This window comes from Nannospalax galili, unplaced genomic scaffold (genome assembly GCF_000622305.1).
Source record: "Nannospalax galili isolate Female #2095 unplaced genomic scaffold, S.galili_v1.0 scaffold1472, whole genome shotgun sequence".
Taxonomy (NCBI): domain Eukaryota; kingdom Metazoa; phylum Chordata; class Mammalia; order Rodentia; family Spalacidae; genus Nannospalax; species Nannospalax galili.
The window spans coordinates 634,909-648,951 of NW_008331793.1; the positions used below are offsets into that span (position 1 = coordinate 634,909).

At 37.1% G+C, this 14,043-nt stretch overlaps 1 pseudogene; it reads left to right on the plus strand.

The window, feature by feature from the left end:
• Positions 1-13,434: 13,434 nt before the first annotated feature.
• On the plus strand, positions 13,435-13,772 carry LOC103728905 (annotated as a pseudogene).
• Positions 13,773-14,043: the final 271 nt, after the last annotated feature.

The window sequence follows — 14,043 nt, forward strand, 5'->3', positions numbered from 1 at the left end:
TCCCATTTGTTGATTCTTGACCTTGTTTCCTGGGCAACTGATGTCTGGTGTAGGAAAGTATTTTGTAGGTTAGTATTTTATAGGGTATTTTGGCAATAACCTATATCTTGTAGGTTACTGCCAATGTTTTCTTCTAACAGTTTCAGAGTTTCAGGCTTCACATTGAGGTCTTTGATCCATTTGGAGTTGACTTTTGTAAGGTGAAAGGCAGGGGTTTAATTTCATTCTTCTACAGGAGATCCAGTTTTGTCAACACCATTTGCTGAACATGCTGTCTTTCCTCCAGTGAATGTTCTTGGCCCCTTTGTCAAATATCAGGTAGCTGAAATTCCATGTACTCATATTTGGTTCTTCAATTTTGTTCCATTGATCTAGGGGTCTATTTTTGTGCCAGCACCATATTGTTTTTATGACTATAGCTCTGTAATACAGTTTAAAGTCTGGTATATTAATCCCCACAGAATTGTTCTTAGTGCTCAGGGTTGCTTTGGCTCTCCAAGGTCTTTTGTGTTTCTGTATGAATCTTAGGATTTTTTTTCCCAACTCTGTGCAGAATGTCATAGTGTTTTTGAATGGCATTTTATTGAATCCATAACTGGGTTTTGGTAGGATGGTCATTTTTACAATATTAATTCTTCTAATCCATGAGCAAGGGTGGTCCTTCCATCTTCTGATGTCTTCCTCAATCTCTTTCTTTAAAAATATAAAATTTACATTGTAGAGTTGTTTAATGTCTTTGGTCAGGTTTATTCCAAGACATTTTTTTGCAGCTATTGTGAAAGAGATTGTTGCCATGCACTATTTCTCTGATTGCCTGTTATTGGTATATAGAAAGGCTACAGACTTTTGTAGATTAATTTTGTAATCTGCCACTTTACCGAACATCTTAATAATTTCTAGGAGTTTTCTGGTGAAATTTTTGGCACCTCTTAGGCATATTTTCATATCATCTGCAAAAAGGGATAATTTGATCTCTTCTTTTCCAATTATTACTCCTTTAATTTCCTTCTCTTGTCTTATTGCTCTTACAAGAATTTCAAGCACTGTGCTGAAAAGGAGTGGAGATAGTGGACAGCCTTGTCTAGTTCCTGATTTTAATGGGAAGAGTTCTAGTTTTTCTTCATTTAGAATGATATTGGCTGTGGGTTTGTTGGATATGGCTTTAATTATGTGGAGGTATGTTGCCTACAGTCCAATTCCCTCTAGGACTTTGAACATAAATGTATGTTGAATTTTGTCAAAGGCCTTCTTTGCATCTATTGAGAGGACCATGTGGTTCCTGTCTTTGGGCCCATTTATATGATTTATTGATTTATGTATATTGAACCATCCCTGCATCTCTGGAATAAAGCCGACTTGATTATGGTGGATGGTCTTTTTGATGTGTGTCTGTATATGGTTTGCAAGTATTTTGTTGAGAATTTTTACATCTATGTTCATTAAGGATAGGGTGTATAGTTTTCTTTTTTGGTTGTGTCTTTATCTGGTTTTGGTATTAGAGTAATACTGGCTTCATAGAAGGAATTTGGAAGCTCTTGCTCCATTTCTATCTTTTTGAATAAATTAATTATTATTCGATGTAGATCTTCTTTAAATGTCTGGTAGAATTCTGCTGTAAATCCATCTGGTCCTGGACTTTTTTTTAGCTTGGATGTTTTGTATTACTCTTTCAATTTCCTTATATTTTATTGGTCTTTTTGAGCTGTTGATCTCTTCTTGGTTTAGATTTTGTGGTTCCCATGCTTTTAGATATCGATCCATTTCTTTTAGGCTTTCAAATTTAGTAGCGTATAGGTTTTCAAAGTATTCCCTTATAATGTTCTCAATCTTTTTGGTGTCTATTGTGATGTTTCCCCTTCATCTCAAATTTTTCTAATTTGGAGGTTCTCTTTCTTTCTTTTGGTTAACTAGACTAGCAATTTGTCAATTTTGTTTAACTTGTCAAAGAACCAGCTCTTGGATACGTTGATTCTTGTATTGCTTTCTTTGTTTGTATTTCATTAATTTCTGCTCTGATTTTTGTTATTTCTTCTTGTCTGCTGTTTGGGCTTCATTTACTGTTGCTTTTCAAGTGTCTTGAGTTGCAATATTAAATCATTTATTTGTGTACTTTCTGATTTTTTAATGTAGGCACTTAGAGCTATAAACTTCCCTATAAGGACTGCTTTCAGCATGTCCCAGAGGTTTTGTTGTGTTGTATGGTCCTTTTCATTTAGTTTCAAGAAAACTTTTGTTTCTTTCTTAATTTCTCCTTTGACTCATTCATCATTCAGGAGTGTGTTGTTTAATCTCCGTATGTTCATGTAGTTACTAGGGTTTCTTCCGCTGTTGATTTTAAGCTTTATTGCATTGTGGTTTAACAGAATGCATGGAATTATTCCAATCTCTTTGTGTTTATTGAGGTTTGTTTTCAGCCCCAGTATATGGTTGATTTTGGAGAAAGTTCCATGGGGCACTTAATTGAAAGTATATTCTTTTTTGCTTGGGTGGAATATTCGGTAAATATCTGTTAGGTCCATTTGATGTATGGTATTGTTTAATTCAGATGTCTCTCTGTTAATTCTCTGTCCTGTTGACCTATCTAATGGAGATAATGGTACTGAACTCCCCCATTATTAATGAGTTGTTGTTAATCTGGATCTTAAAGTCATGTAGTAATATTTTCATGAAGTTGGGTGCACCAGAGTTTGCTGAATATATGTTCATGACTGTAATATCTTCTTGGTCGGCTGTTCCTTTGATCAGAATGAAGTGGCCCTCTTTGTCACTTCTGATTAGTTTTAGTTTGAAGTCTATTTTGTCAGATATTAGAATTGCAGTCCTGCTTTTTTCTTAGTACCATTTGCATAGAATATTTTTTCCATCTTTTCACCTTAAGGTAGTGCCAGTCCTTGAAAGTGAGATGAGTTTCTTGCGGACAACAAAAAGATGGGTTTTGTTTCTTAATCCGTTCAAATAGTCTGTGTCTTTTGACTTGGGAGTTCAGTCCATTGATATTTAAAGGTATTAATGAAAGGTACGTCTTGATTCCTGTCATTTTTATGTCTGTTCACATTCTTGGTGTAGCTGTGCATTTCCATATTTATATCTTCATTAAGTTTCTTTTTGTAACCCCTTGGGTATAGTCGTTCCTTTCTACAGCTCTTCATATTGCTTCAAGAACTCTCTGAAGGGCTGGTTTTATGGACATGAATTCTTTCAGCCTTTTTATGTCATGGAAGATTTTTCTTTGCCCCTCAACAACAATAGACATTTTGGCTGGGTAAAGTAATATGGGTTGGCATCTGTGGTCATGTAAACCTGGGAATACTTTGGCCCAGGCTCTTCTGTCTTTCATGTTTTGCACTGAAAAGTCAGCTGTAATCCTGATGGGTTTTCATTTATATGTGACTTGTTTTTCTTTTGCAGCTTTCAGTATTCTCTCTTTGTTCTATACATTTAGTGTTTTTACTATGATGTGCCATGGAGAGTTTCTTTTCTGGTCTTGTCTATTTGGTGTTCCATATGCTTCTCGCTTTTGTATAGGCATGTCTTTATTTAATTTGGGGAAATTTTATTTTACAAACCTGTTGAAGATCTGGTCCATACCATTATCCTGAGATTCATCTCCTTCCTATATGCTTATGATTTGTAAGTTTGGTCTTTGTATGGTGTCACACAATTCCTGCATATTCCATTCTTGTGTTTTCTTAAGTATTTCATAATCTTTGCTTGAGTGGTCTAATTTTTCCACTTTATCTTCCAGTCTTGATATTCTGTTTTCCATTTCATTCATTCTATTGGTGAGTCTTTCTCCTGTCATTTCTAATTGCCTTACTGAGTGTTTCACTTCCTACTTCATCTCAGGCTGAGCAGTCTTCAATATGTCTAACCCTTCTGAATTAAGAAGTTTATCCTTATCTTCTTTCAGGTCTTTGATTTCTTTGTGTGTTCTTTAAATTCACTGAATTCTATTATGATATTTATAATTGTTCTTTTCAGTTTCATGTCCTGTGGTATCTCTAGGGGGTTCTCATTGTACTCCTCCAGAGAACTGATGGTACTTGGTGGGGATATAGTATTTTGATCTTCCTGTTATTATTTTTTTCTCTGTGACTTTGACATGTGAATTTCTTTTGTAGATTCTTGTTCTTGTGTGAGACTCATGCTTTCCTTTGTTAAGTTTAGGTCTGCTTCTTTTTTTAAAGTTTATGTGCCTTTGTGGTTTACTTTTTGGGCACACAAAGCTAGTTGGTCAAGGCTTCAGGTTCTCTCTTTTGATTTTATTTTGGAGTGGCCAAATTGCTTTCGTCTTGCTGCTCAGGAGTTCCCGCAGATGCCTAAGTTGGATGAGGAACAGATGCTCTCAGGCTTTCTCCTAAGGCCTGGATCCCTCCAGGAAAGATGCTGGCCTCAGGAATTTGAGGGCTGGGCTGGCCTGGGAGCAGGGCCTGGGATAAATGCTGGGCCCCAGGGATGCAAAGGAAGGTGGGGTCAAGAAGAGGCTGAGGGCTCCTGGGGACTACAGGGAGGAATTGGGTTGGTATGGACACAAAAGTTCAGGAAGCAGTGGGGATTCTGGGCTAAGAGGTCAGTCCAGGTGTCTGCAGTGTCATGACAGGAGATAAGCCTGTGCCCTTGCTAGAAGGAGAGATGGGGTGAGGGAGCTGGGAGGGTGAATGGGGCTGGGGGAATTCAAGGTGCAGTGGGCATAGCCAAACTTATCCAGGAAAGCTGCTGGCTCTAGGAAGCTGTGAGGTTGGGCCACCCAGAGATGCAAAGGGAGGTGGGGACTAGAAGGAGGAATTGGTTTGTCTGAATACAAAGGATCAGGAAACAGTGGAGAGTTTGGGCCAAGGGTCTAGGGTGCCAAGACTGGAAATGTGCCAGTCCCCTACTAGGAGGAGAGATGGGGTTGGGGAGCTCGGATGGGTGAATGAGGCTGGGGGAGGCAAGGCACAGTGGGCACAGCAGCCAAACTACCCAGGCAAGCTGCTGGCTCCCCAAAGATGACATGCTTTTAACTGATTAGCCCTGTGCTTGGAAATCAGGGGTCTCCTAGGAAACTCTATGACTTAAAGTATTCAAAGTACTTAAGAACCCAGACCATTTTGTTAAAGTTACAATTAGAATATCAATATATGCTACACTCAGATTTTACAAAGCTGGGATTTTTGTCCACCTTTGTCCAAAATAAAACCATAAAAACAAAGTACCAGAGCTGCATTTGAAGCTGCTTTTCTGAGCCCCTCCTCAGTTACACACACTCATCTTTGGATGCTACTACCCTCCTGGTCCTGCAGGTCATGAACTTATTCTGTTGCAGTCCCTCCTGCCTTCCGTATGTCATCTGGATCTCAAGAGTCTTAACAAAATCTCTGTATTTTTCTCCTCTTTCTGAATAGTTGTTTGGCCTGCTTGCTCTATTAATGTTGATTGTCTAAGACCTGCATTAAAACTTTTCATTGCATGAAACAGGTCAGTGTCTGAAGGGGACGTATTGTCTTCCCTGCTTCTCACTGTGCTCTCCAAACTCAGAGTCCTCTTCAAAACTGTCAGCTTTCAAGTTTTTGCCTTCCTACCGTTTGCCCTTCTGTCCCTCTGTACTTCAGCCACAGACTCTCATGCCTTCATCTCCTGAACTGTCAGTATTTATTTTAACATTATCTCATTCTTCGTAACATTGCTCCAAACATAAGTCTGTTTCCATTATCCTTAGCCTTTGAATTCCTTTGAATTTCTTGATGTTCTTTACACTTTTCCCCATTCCATCTCACTAACTCATTTCTACATAACATCTTCTTGTTTTGGATATCAAACTCTCACATGATTCAGTTTCAAGTGCCTCTGTCTGTAACCTTTGAATCACCATTAAAATTTCTTCCATTGAGCCAGGCGTGGTGGCACATGCCTTTAATCCCAGCACTTGGGAGGCAGGTGAATCTTTGTGAGTTCGAGGCCTGCCTGGTCTACACAGTGAGTTCCATGACTGCTGGGCTCTAGGGAGTCCCTGTCTCAAAAAGACCACAAAAATTTTTATTCCATTTCATCATATTGGAAATAAAATAAATTCTATGTAAGTTTCTTTGTTTAAATAACATATGTCCCTATATTTTCTTTCTACCTCAAATATAGTTTTCACAACTGATATCTTTATTACTCCTTTACATCCACAATGAGCTTGCTCATTTTATCATTTCCGATATTAGATTAGACTCACTTCCGCTTTGCAAAGACCAGCTTTCTCCCTTTCTACAGCTCTTCTATATTCTTTAATGTTACTGAAAACAAAACACAGAAGTAAATTGTGTGGCCTCATTTCAAGTCTATGATTGCTTATCATGCTCTATGTGCTGCCTAAGTCCTACTTTGTTTCCTTACTTCTATGTTCTCACACCCTGAGGTGAGCTTTTCACACTTTGTCCTTAAAGGAACATTTAACACCCCACCTTCTTCCCTCAGTCTCAGCTAATAACCTATTTTCTTTTATTATTTTTAAGAAAAGAAATAGACTCGTAACAATAAAAAGCAACCTCCAGTTTCAGTAGACTTCCCATCTTGCTTTTGTGATGATATGTCCTGTCTCCTTAGCTTTACTGCTGTGGAAGACTGAACCTTCATAGGTAGATGCAGTCTATATCTTCCACTGTGAACAAGATACTATCCATTACCATGTTTGTACTACGTTGCTTTCTCTTCCCTCTAGTCATTTATAGTTTTCTTCATGATTGGTATTTTTATATTGTAAATATGAAAGAATATCTTGGTTACTTTTAAAGAAATCCTGTGACTCAATATTTCCCTTCAAGTATTCCAAATTTTTCTTTTGATATTGTTATTTTTTAAATTTTATTTTCTGTGTATGAGTATTTTGCCAGCATGTATGTGAGTGTATGTGTGTCATACAAAGCCTGCGAGGCCAGAAGATGGCGTCAAAGTCCTCGGAACTGGTGTTATGAATGGTTGTTAACCACCATGTGGATGGTGGGAGTTGAACCTGGGTCCTCTGTAAGAGTGGCCAGTGCTATTAAACTGCTGAGCTATCTCTCCAGCCCCATTTGTTTGATTTTTGAGACAGGGTCTCCCTACTGACCAGGCTGTTCTCCATCTCACAAAGAACCACTTGGGATTAAAGGTGTATGCCACAATGCTTGGCAAGTATTTCCTATTTTATTCTCATGTCTTAACAGCAAAATCTTTAAAACAGTATCTGCAGTCACTCCCTCAAAGAAATTTCCTTATCTGCTTAACTTATTTAAAAGAAGTTTTGGCTCCTGCCTATAAAATAAACTGATTTTATCATTGAAAATAATTTTAAATTCAAACTTGCTTGGCCAGTTTTTAATCTTTTCCAGTCTTTTTTGTTTTCAGTGCTGGTGATTAAAGCAGGCACTCTCGCATGCATGTGTTCTACCACTGACCTATACTGAAGCTAGTATTTGACAGTTTTGAATGTTTCATTTTCTGATACTATTTTCTTGACTTGTCTTCCAATGCTTTTTTGAGAGCTTGTTTGCTTATATTTAAATTTAAGTACAATGTATTTTTATTATAGCCACTCCTCTATCCCTCCCCCACCACTTCTTCTGTGTACCTACCGCTACATCCTCCTTGAAAATTCATGTCCTCTTCTACAATTACATATAATATGTGTGTGTGTGTGTGTGTGTGTGTGTGTGTAGCACCATATATATTTAACACTTATTCCAATTAGTGTCGATTAGTGTTGCCCATCTAGAAGCCTTTGAGAGGGAACTGACTCTGATTCTAACAACTCCAACAGCTATCAAAATACCTGAAAGCAAACCCTGAATCCATCACTCTAGAGTCCAGCCTTGGAAGACAAAAGAAAAATGAGGAGGAGCCCAACAGAGGGATGCTTTTGGAAGCCATTGTCAAGAAATTCCAATGGAATCTCATATATTTGAAAATTGCCCTGTTCTGGCTTTTTTCTAGCTCCCAGTCTAGAACTTGTAAAACTAATTACTCTTGCTTTTATTTCTCTTTCTCATCTCTTATTCACCAGTCAAGGACTTTTTTCCCCCATACAGATAAGAATTATGCAATTTGTGAGTCTTTTAGATAGATCTACTGAACAGGTACCCCAATTACTTCACCCTGTGTCCCTGTTGAGCATGGAAGAAGCCAGAGCAGTCTGTGTCCCAATTCTCTATCCATAAGTTGGGTAGTCACTTCAGAGGATGGTGTGATAAGAATAGGAGGTAAGAATTGGCTAGTCAGTTAAAGTAAAAAAAAACCCAAAGAAAAGAAGCCAGTTTTTTGGCTAAAAGTCAAAATGTCCTTCAGCCTCTCAGCAACATACTCTGTTCCAACTGCCAAAAATGTCAAAAGTATTGGCATGCTCTTATCTAATCCTTAAAAGATTTTAGGGTTACCTCTTCAGAGGGGATAATGTTAGAGTAGCAAAAAGCCCGATTTCAAAAAAAAAAAAAAAGAAGAAAAGTACATGAAGTTATCAGAAAAAAGTGATGGTGAGATATGGGAGGATTTGGAGGGGAGGGAATGGGCATGGATTTGATCAAAACACCTTATATGCATGTATGAAATTCTCAATAAATTATTTATTTAAAAAAAAAAAAAATATATGTATGTATGTATGTATGTATGAACATTAGAATTACTAGATAACAGGGGTAATGCACCCAGAAGTTATATACTATCAATGAAAAAGTCCAGCTACACTATTTTTTGAATGGGCTTTTATCCATGTGCTTATGTTTTGAAGGTAGAAATGAAGTTTAATATTTCCCATATATAAATTCTCTTTATGCCATACATTTTTACAAGTACTCATGTGTCTTGATCCCATTCATACCACACTATCTCCTTCTTCTCACTTTTCTGTACATATTTCATCTTATTATTTCATATATTAACAAGCTTTAAAATGCCCATCTTAGGCCTGATATTTAAATTCTTCATGATCTAAACTCATGTCCTTAGCTGATTTCCTTCAGTCCCATGGATTTACATATCATCTGTGTACTTCTGTCCAATAGAATTGTCAGAATTCAAACAGGACAAGATTAAGGAAACAGAACCACGATGGTCACGAGATAGCAGATTCTGCCATGCTACATTCCCAATCACTATTAATAGAAATTATAAGTTTTCCATTGTTCAAACCACCATATTTGGAGTTTTCATGACTTACTTCATTTTCTAATTCATCATGAACAAATTTTGTTCACTATGTCTTCAATCTATTTTGTACATAAGCATATGAATTTTCTTTCATTGCTCCATCGTGGAACAAGTCACTTATATTACAGACCTTGGTCACTGTGTAGTTAAAAAATTACTTTCTCTTGCTCTACTTTCATACACAAATTGCCAGGAGGTCACATATTTCCTGCTATTTTGCAATAGAGACACTGGAATGTCATGTTGAAGATTATTTTCATAGGATGATTGTAAAGTATAAATATTTTAAAGCTGGAGATAGTATGTTCCTTGAAGTACAAGGAAGGCTTGTTTCCTATCCTATGCGTGATATATATATATATATATATATGTATATATGCACATACATATATACATATCCATATCAAATTGTCATCTAAATCCACCTGCATTCTTTTCAACCTTGTCAAAAATACTAAGGCATCCTTAACTTCCTCAGTTGTGGTAGGATTTCACTATGTGTACAACATCCATGCGGACACATCTTCTACCTGAGATTGGGAGGAAAGAGACACCAGGGTTAACATACTTCCAGCTATGTTGTTTTGTAATGAGGTATCTTTCTTTCAGCTGAGGAATCTTGTCTGTTATCCAGTGGGCTAATACCTAAATGCCGAAATGAAAACCTTACAGGTGTTCTCAGATTTTGACACAAAGGATGGGATGTTGTCAAATACTGACTTTCTGGAACAGATAGACAGTAACTGCTGCTGGTTTGGTGAAGGGTTACAAGAAGACACTCCAAGGTCCTCTAACGAAGTCTTTACCTAAGGAATGGGTAAGGTTGCTAATGGGGAATCTCTAGTCCTACTTATCAAGAAATATTTAGACGTAAAAGATGAGACCTAAAGTTTGAAAGAAGTTGTGTAAAAGATACAGCAAATGTTCTACATTGTTCTTTGGTAGGGAGAATAAATTGAATTACCTGTAACCAAGTCTGTGGGTGAAGTAAAGCAACTAACGTTCATTTAAAACAAGAGTGGTTGTTCCACGTGTCTCAATTCAAAGAAATAATCTGTATTTTCTGAAACAAAGCTTCTCTCTCCCTCCACAAACCCTATCCCTCCTTCCTGCTAGCCAACACTAAGCCATGTTTAATCCAATAAATCTGGAAGTAACAATACCCACTAACTTTAGAGAACAAGCATAATTTATTGAGTCATAAACTTAGTCCTTAGAAAAAACGATTCTCCCTTCTCAGTCACCATTAATTAACTGTAGCTCTTCATCCAAATGTAGGAGCTTTTGAAATTTCCCCCATCTGCACTGGCATGCCAACTAATGCTTCCATTATTTATGACTTCTTAAGGCAACTATATTTTTGAGATTTCACAGGTGCAGCTTATCATGTTACTCCATATAGAAGTTACTATATGGCTGCAGCAGCAGGCACCCTGGTCCACTCGTTTCCACAGACTTCCAGTCTCCTTCAAAGATGTTTCCTAAAATTAAGCATATGGATGGCATTATTTATGCTTCAATTGGAGTTAAGTACCCCCATTGTACCTTAGCCTTTGCATTTTGACCAGTTCTGTAACTCTATAATGTTTTCTATCTGTTGCAAAAAGGAGTTTCTTTGATGAGTGGTGAGAACTACATTTATCTGTGACTATAAGAATAAGAATTTCGAATAAATACATTGCTGTAGAAAACTGTCAATATTATCTTTTCCTCTAGAGTGTATGACCTCCCCACCCATTGCTAGTTGCCTAGGTTTTCAATACCACCTTGGATTCCTTCCTATTGAATGGGCCTTATGTTCAATTACACAGCTGTTGGTTAACCCCAAGATAAAAGCACTACTATTGCACCAATAGAGACATTTTCCTGGGCATGTTATTCTTGTGGTTCACAGGCTTTACAGATTGATAGGATCATTTATTTGTTTGCTCCCTTGGTAATTTGCATAGCTGCCATATTATGAGAACTATTCTTCAAGGAGGAGTCTTTCAGGTCAGCTCCAGCTCAGATTACCCAAATTATGTGTCCAAAGTATGTTCATCAATAGAATCTTAACATTTACTTCTGGGAAGCAACCTAAAATTCATATGCAATATGAATTTTACAAACGACCCTGGATAGAAAAGGCAATTATGAGCAAAAAGAATAATGTTGGAAGGATTGCCGTACCCAATTCCAAACTGTACTAAAGAGCTATGTTAATAAAAGCAGTATGATACTGGCAGAAAATACACATATTGGCCATTGAAACAAAATAAAAGAACCAAAGATGAGTACATATAACTACAGCTATCTAATATTTGACACAGATGCAACAAATACACACTGGAAGACAACATCTTCTGCAAATGGTGCTGGTAAACCTGATGTCCCTGTGTACAAAAAATGAATTAAGACCAATATTTATCATCTTGCACAAAAATCAATTCTTATTGAATCAATGACCTCAAAGTGAAACCTAAAACATGGAAACTGAAGAAAATCTAGGTGGTACCTTATAAGCTATAGGAAAGGATTTTTAAATTGGACTATTTTCACTCAGGTATTAAGACCAGAAATTGACAAATGGAATGTCATTAAACTAATATATTTTAATAACAGAAAATAAAACAGTCAAGTGAAGAGGAAGTCCACAGAGCACGAGTGAATCTTTGTCAAGTGTACATCTAGCAGAGGATTAATATCCATGATGTACAAAGACCTAAAAAAATTAAGAGAGTGAATAGTCCAGTTAAATCAGAAATGAGACAAAACTATTCACCATCCCCAATTCTTGTCAATATCGAGCCTGAAACTCTAGCTAAAGCAATAAGGCAAGAGAAGGAAAGTATTGGAATACTAATTATAAAAGAAGAGGTCAAAATATCCCCACTTGCATATGACATGATATTTTTGAAGAGATTCCAAAAATTCTATGTGAAAACTCTTGAAATGATCAACGTTTACAACAAATGTCAGGTCACAAAACCAATTCACAAAATCAATAGCCTTTCTATAAGCCAATAACAAGCAATCAGAGAAAGCTTTTATATAAACATTCCCATTCATAATAGCCTCAAAAATGGAATATCTAGTAATAAACCTAGCCAGACATTAAAGAACTCTTCAATGAAAAATTTAAATCTTTTAAAAAAAGAGATTGAGGAAGACACTGGGAGATAGAAACACCTCATGTGACAATGGATTGGTAAAATTAATGTTGTCAAAATGACTATCCTACCAGAAGGAACTTACAAATTCAATGCAATCCCAATCAAAATACTCATAGCATTCTCACAGAATTTGGAAACAATCCTGTAATTCATATGGAAACACAAAGGACCCCAGATATTCAAAGCATTCCTGAGCACAAAAAGTAATGATGAAGGGATTGTCATACCATGTCTTAAACTGTATTAGAGACCTCAGTCATAAAAACAACATGATAACAACACAGAAAAAGACATGTACATCAATGAAACAAAAGAGACAACCCAAACATGTTCACACAAGTTTAACCACCTGATATCTGACAAAGTTGCCAAGAACACACACTGTAGAAAAAGGACTGCATCCCCAACAAATGGTGGTGGCAAAACTGGATCTCTACCTGTAAAAGAATGAAATTAGACCCTTATCTATCACACTACACAAAAGTCAACTCTAAATGGATTGAAGACCTCAACGTGAGACCTGAGGTTTTGATATTGTTAGAAGAAAACATAGGTATTACCCCACTAGGTGTAGAAAACATAGGTAGTACCCTAAACTAGGTGTGGGAAAGGACTTTCTAAATCAGGCACCAGTTGCTCAGGCATTAAGGTCAACAATCAACAACTGAGACCTCGTTAAACTAAAAATCTTCTGCACAGCAAAAGAAACAACCAAGGAACTGAAAGGAAAACGCACAGGAGAAGGAGAAAATCTTCACCATCCACACATATGACAGAATTTAATATTCAGAATTTACAGAAACTCAAAAATCAAAGAATCAAAGAATCGTGACCCAATTAAAAAATGAGCTATGGATCAGAACCGAGAACTCTGAAATGAAGAAATCACAATGGTTTAGAAACAACTTAAAAAATGTTCAACATCCTTTGTGATTAGGAAAATGCAAATCAAAACCACTGCAATGTTTCATCTCACCACAGAATGGCTAATATCAATGCATAAATAAATCAATAATCAATAAATAATCAATAAATCTAAATCATTTTTTATTTACCAGCATTTCATGCAAAATAAAAAAGAGCCTTTTCTGGTGTGGTTGCTCAGACAAAGGTTATGGGAAATTGGACTCCAGGCCACATGTACTAAAAATTTAGTGGCTTCAAGCAGAAGTTTGTTGGAGCATGATTGTAAGTGTATGCCCCCGCCCTCCAGGGATTAAAGCCTGTGGTTCCCACAGAATTCTAGCCCATCATATTTGCCACATCCACTTCACTGACTTTCAGCATGACTGCATACAATTTTGCTGGGAAGAACGAAGTTCCAGAGCTGCAGAAATTTTTCCAAAAATCTGACAGTGTGCCCATCACCTGAGGCCTGCATGATCAAATGCTTACTGGACCCATGGCACTGACTGGGGAAGGATCATCCACTGCCTGGTCGCCCTCTACATGACGTTCCAGCCCCAAAATAAATGAATTCACTGTGGAGGACCGGTTTGCTGTATGGCTTAAACCCTTTGAATTTTCATTTTCCATTATTTCTGCTACTTTTTCTCATTTGAATGGGCTACTTAACATTTTCAGAAAACAAAAGAAAAGATAAGAAGACAGCACTTAGGTTTGTTTGTGAAATGCATATGGCCTGTCAGATAGATGTCAGAGCTCATTTGAAAGTTACAATTACTGTTTGAGGGAATGACGCTGAGCTCAGTTTTCCCTCACCTGGAGGTTCTGGATGAAGGTTGCT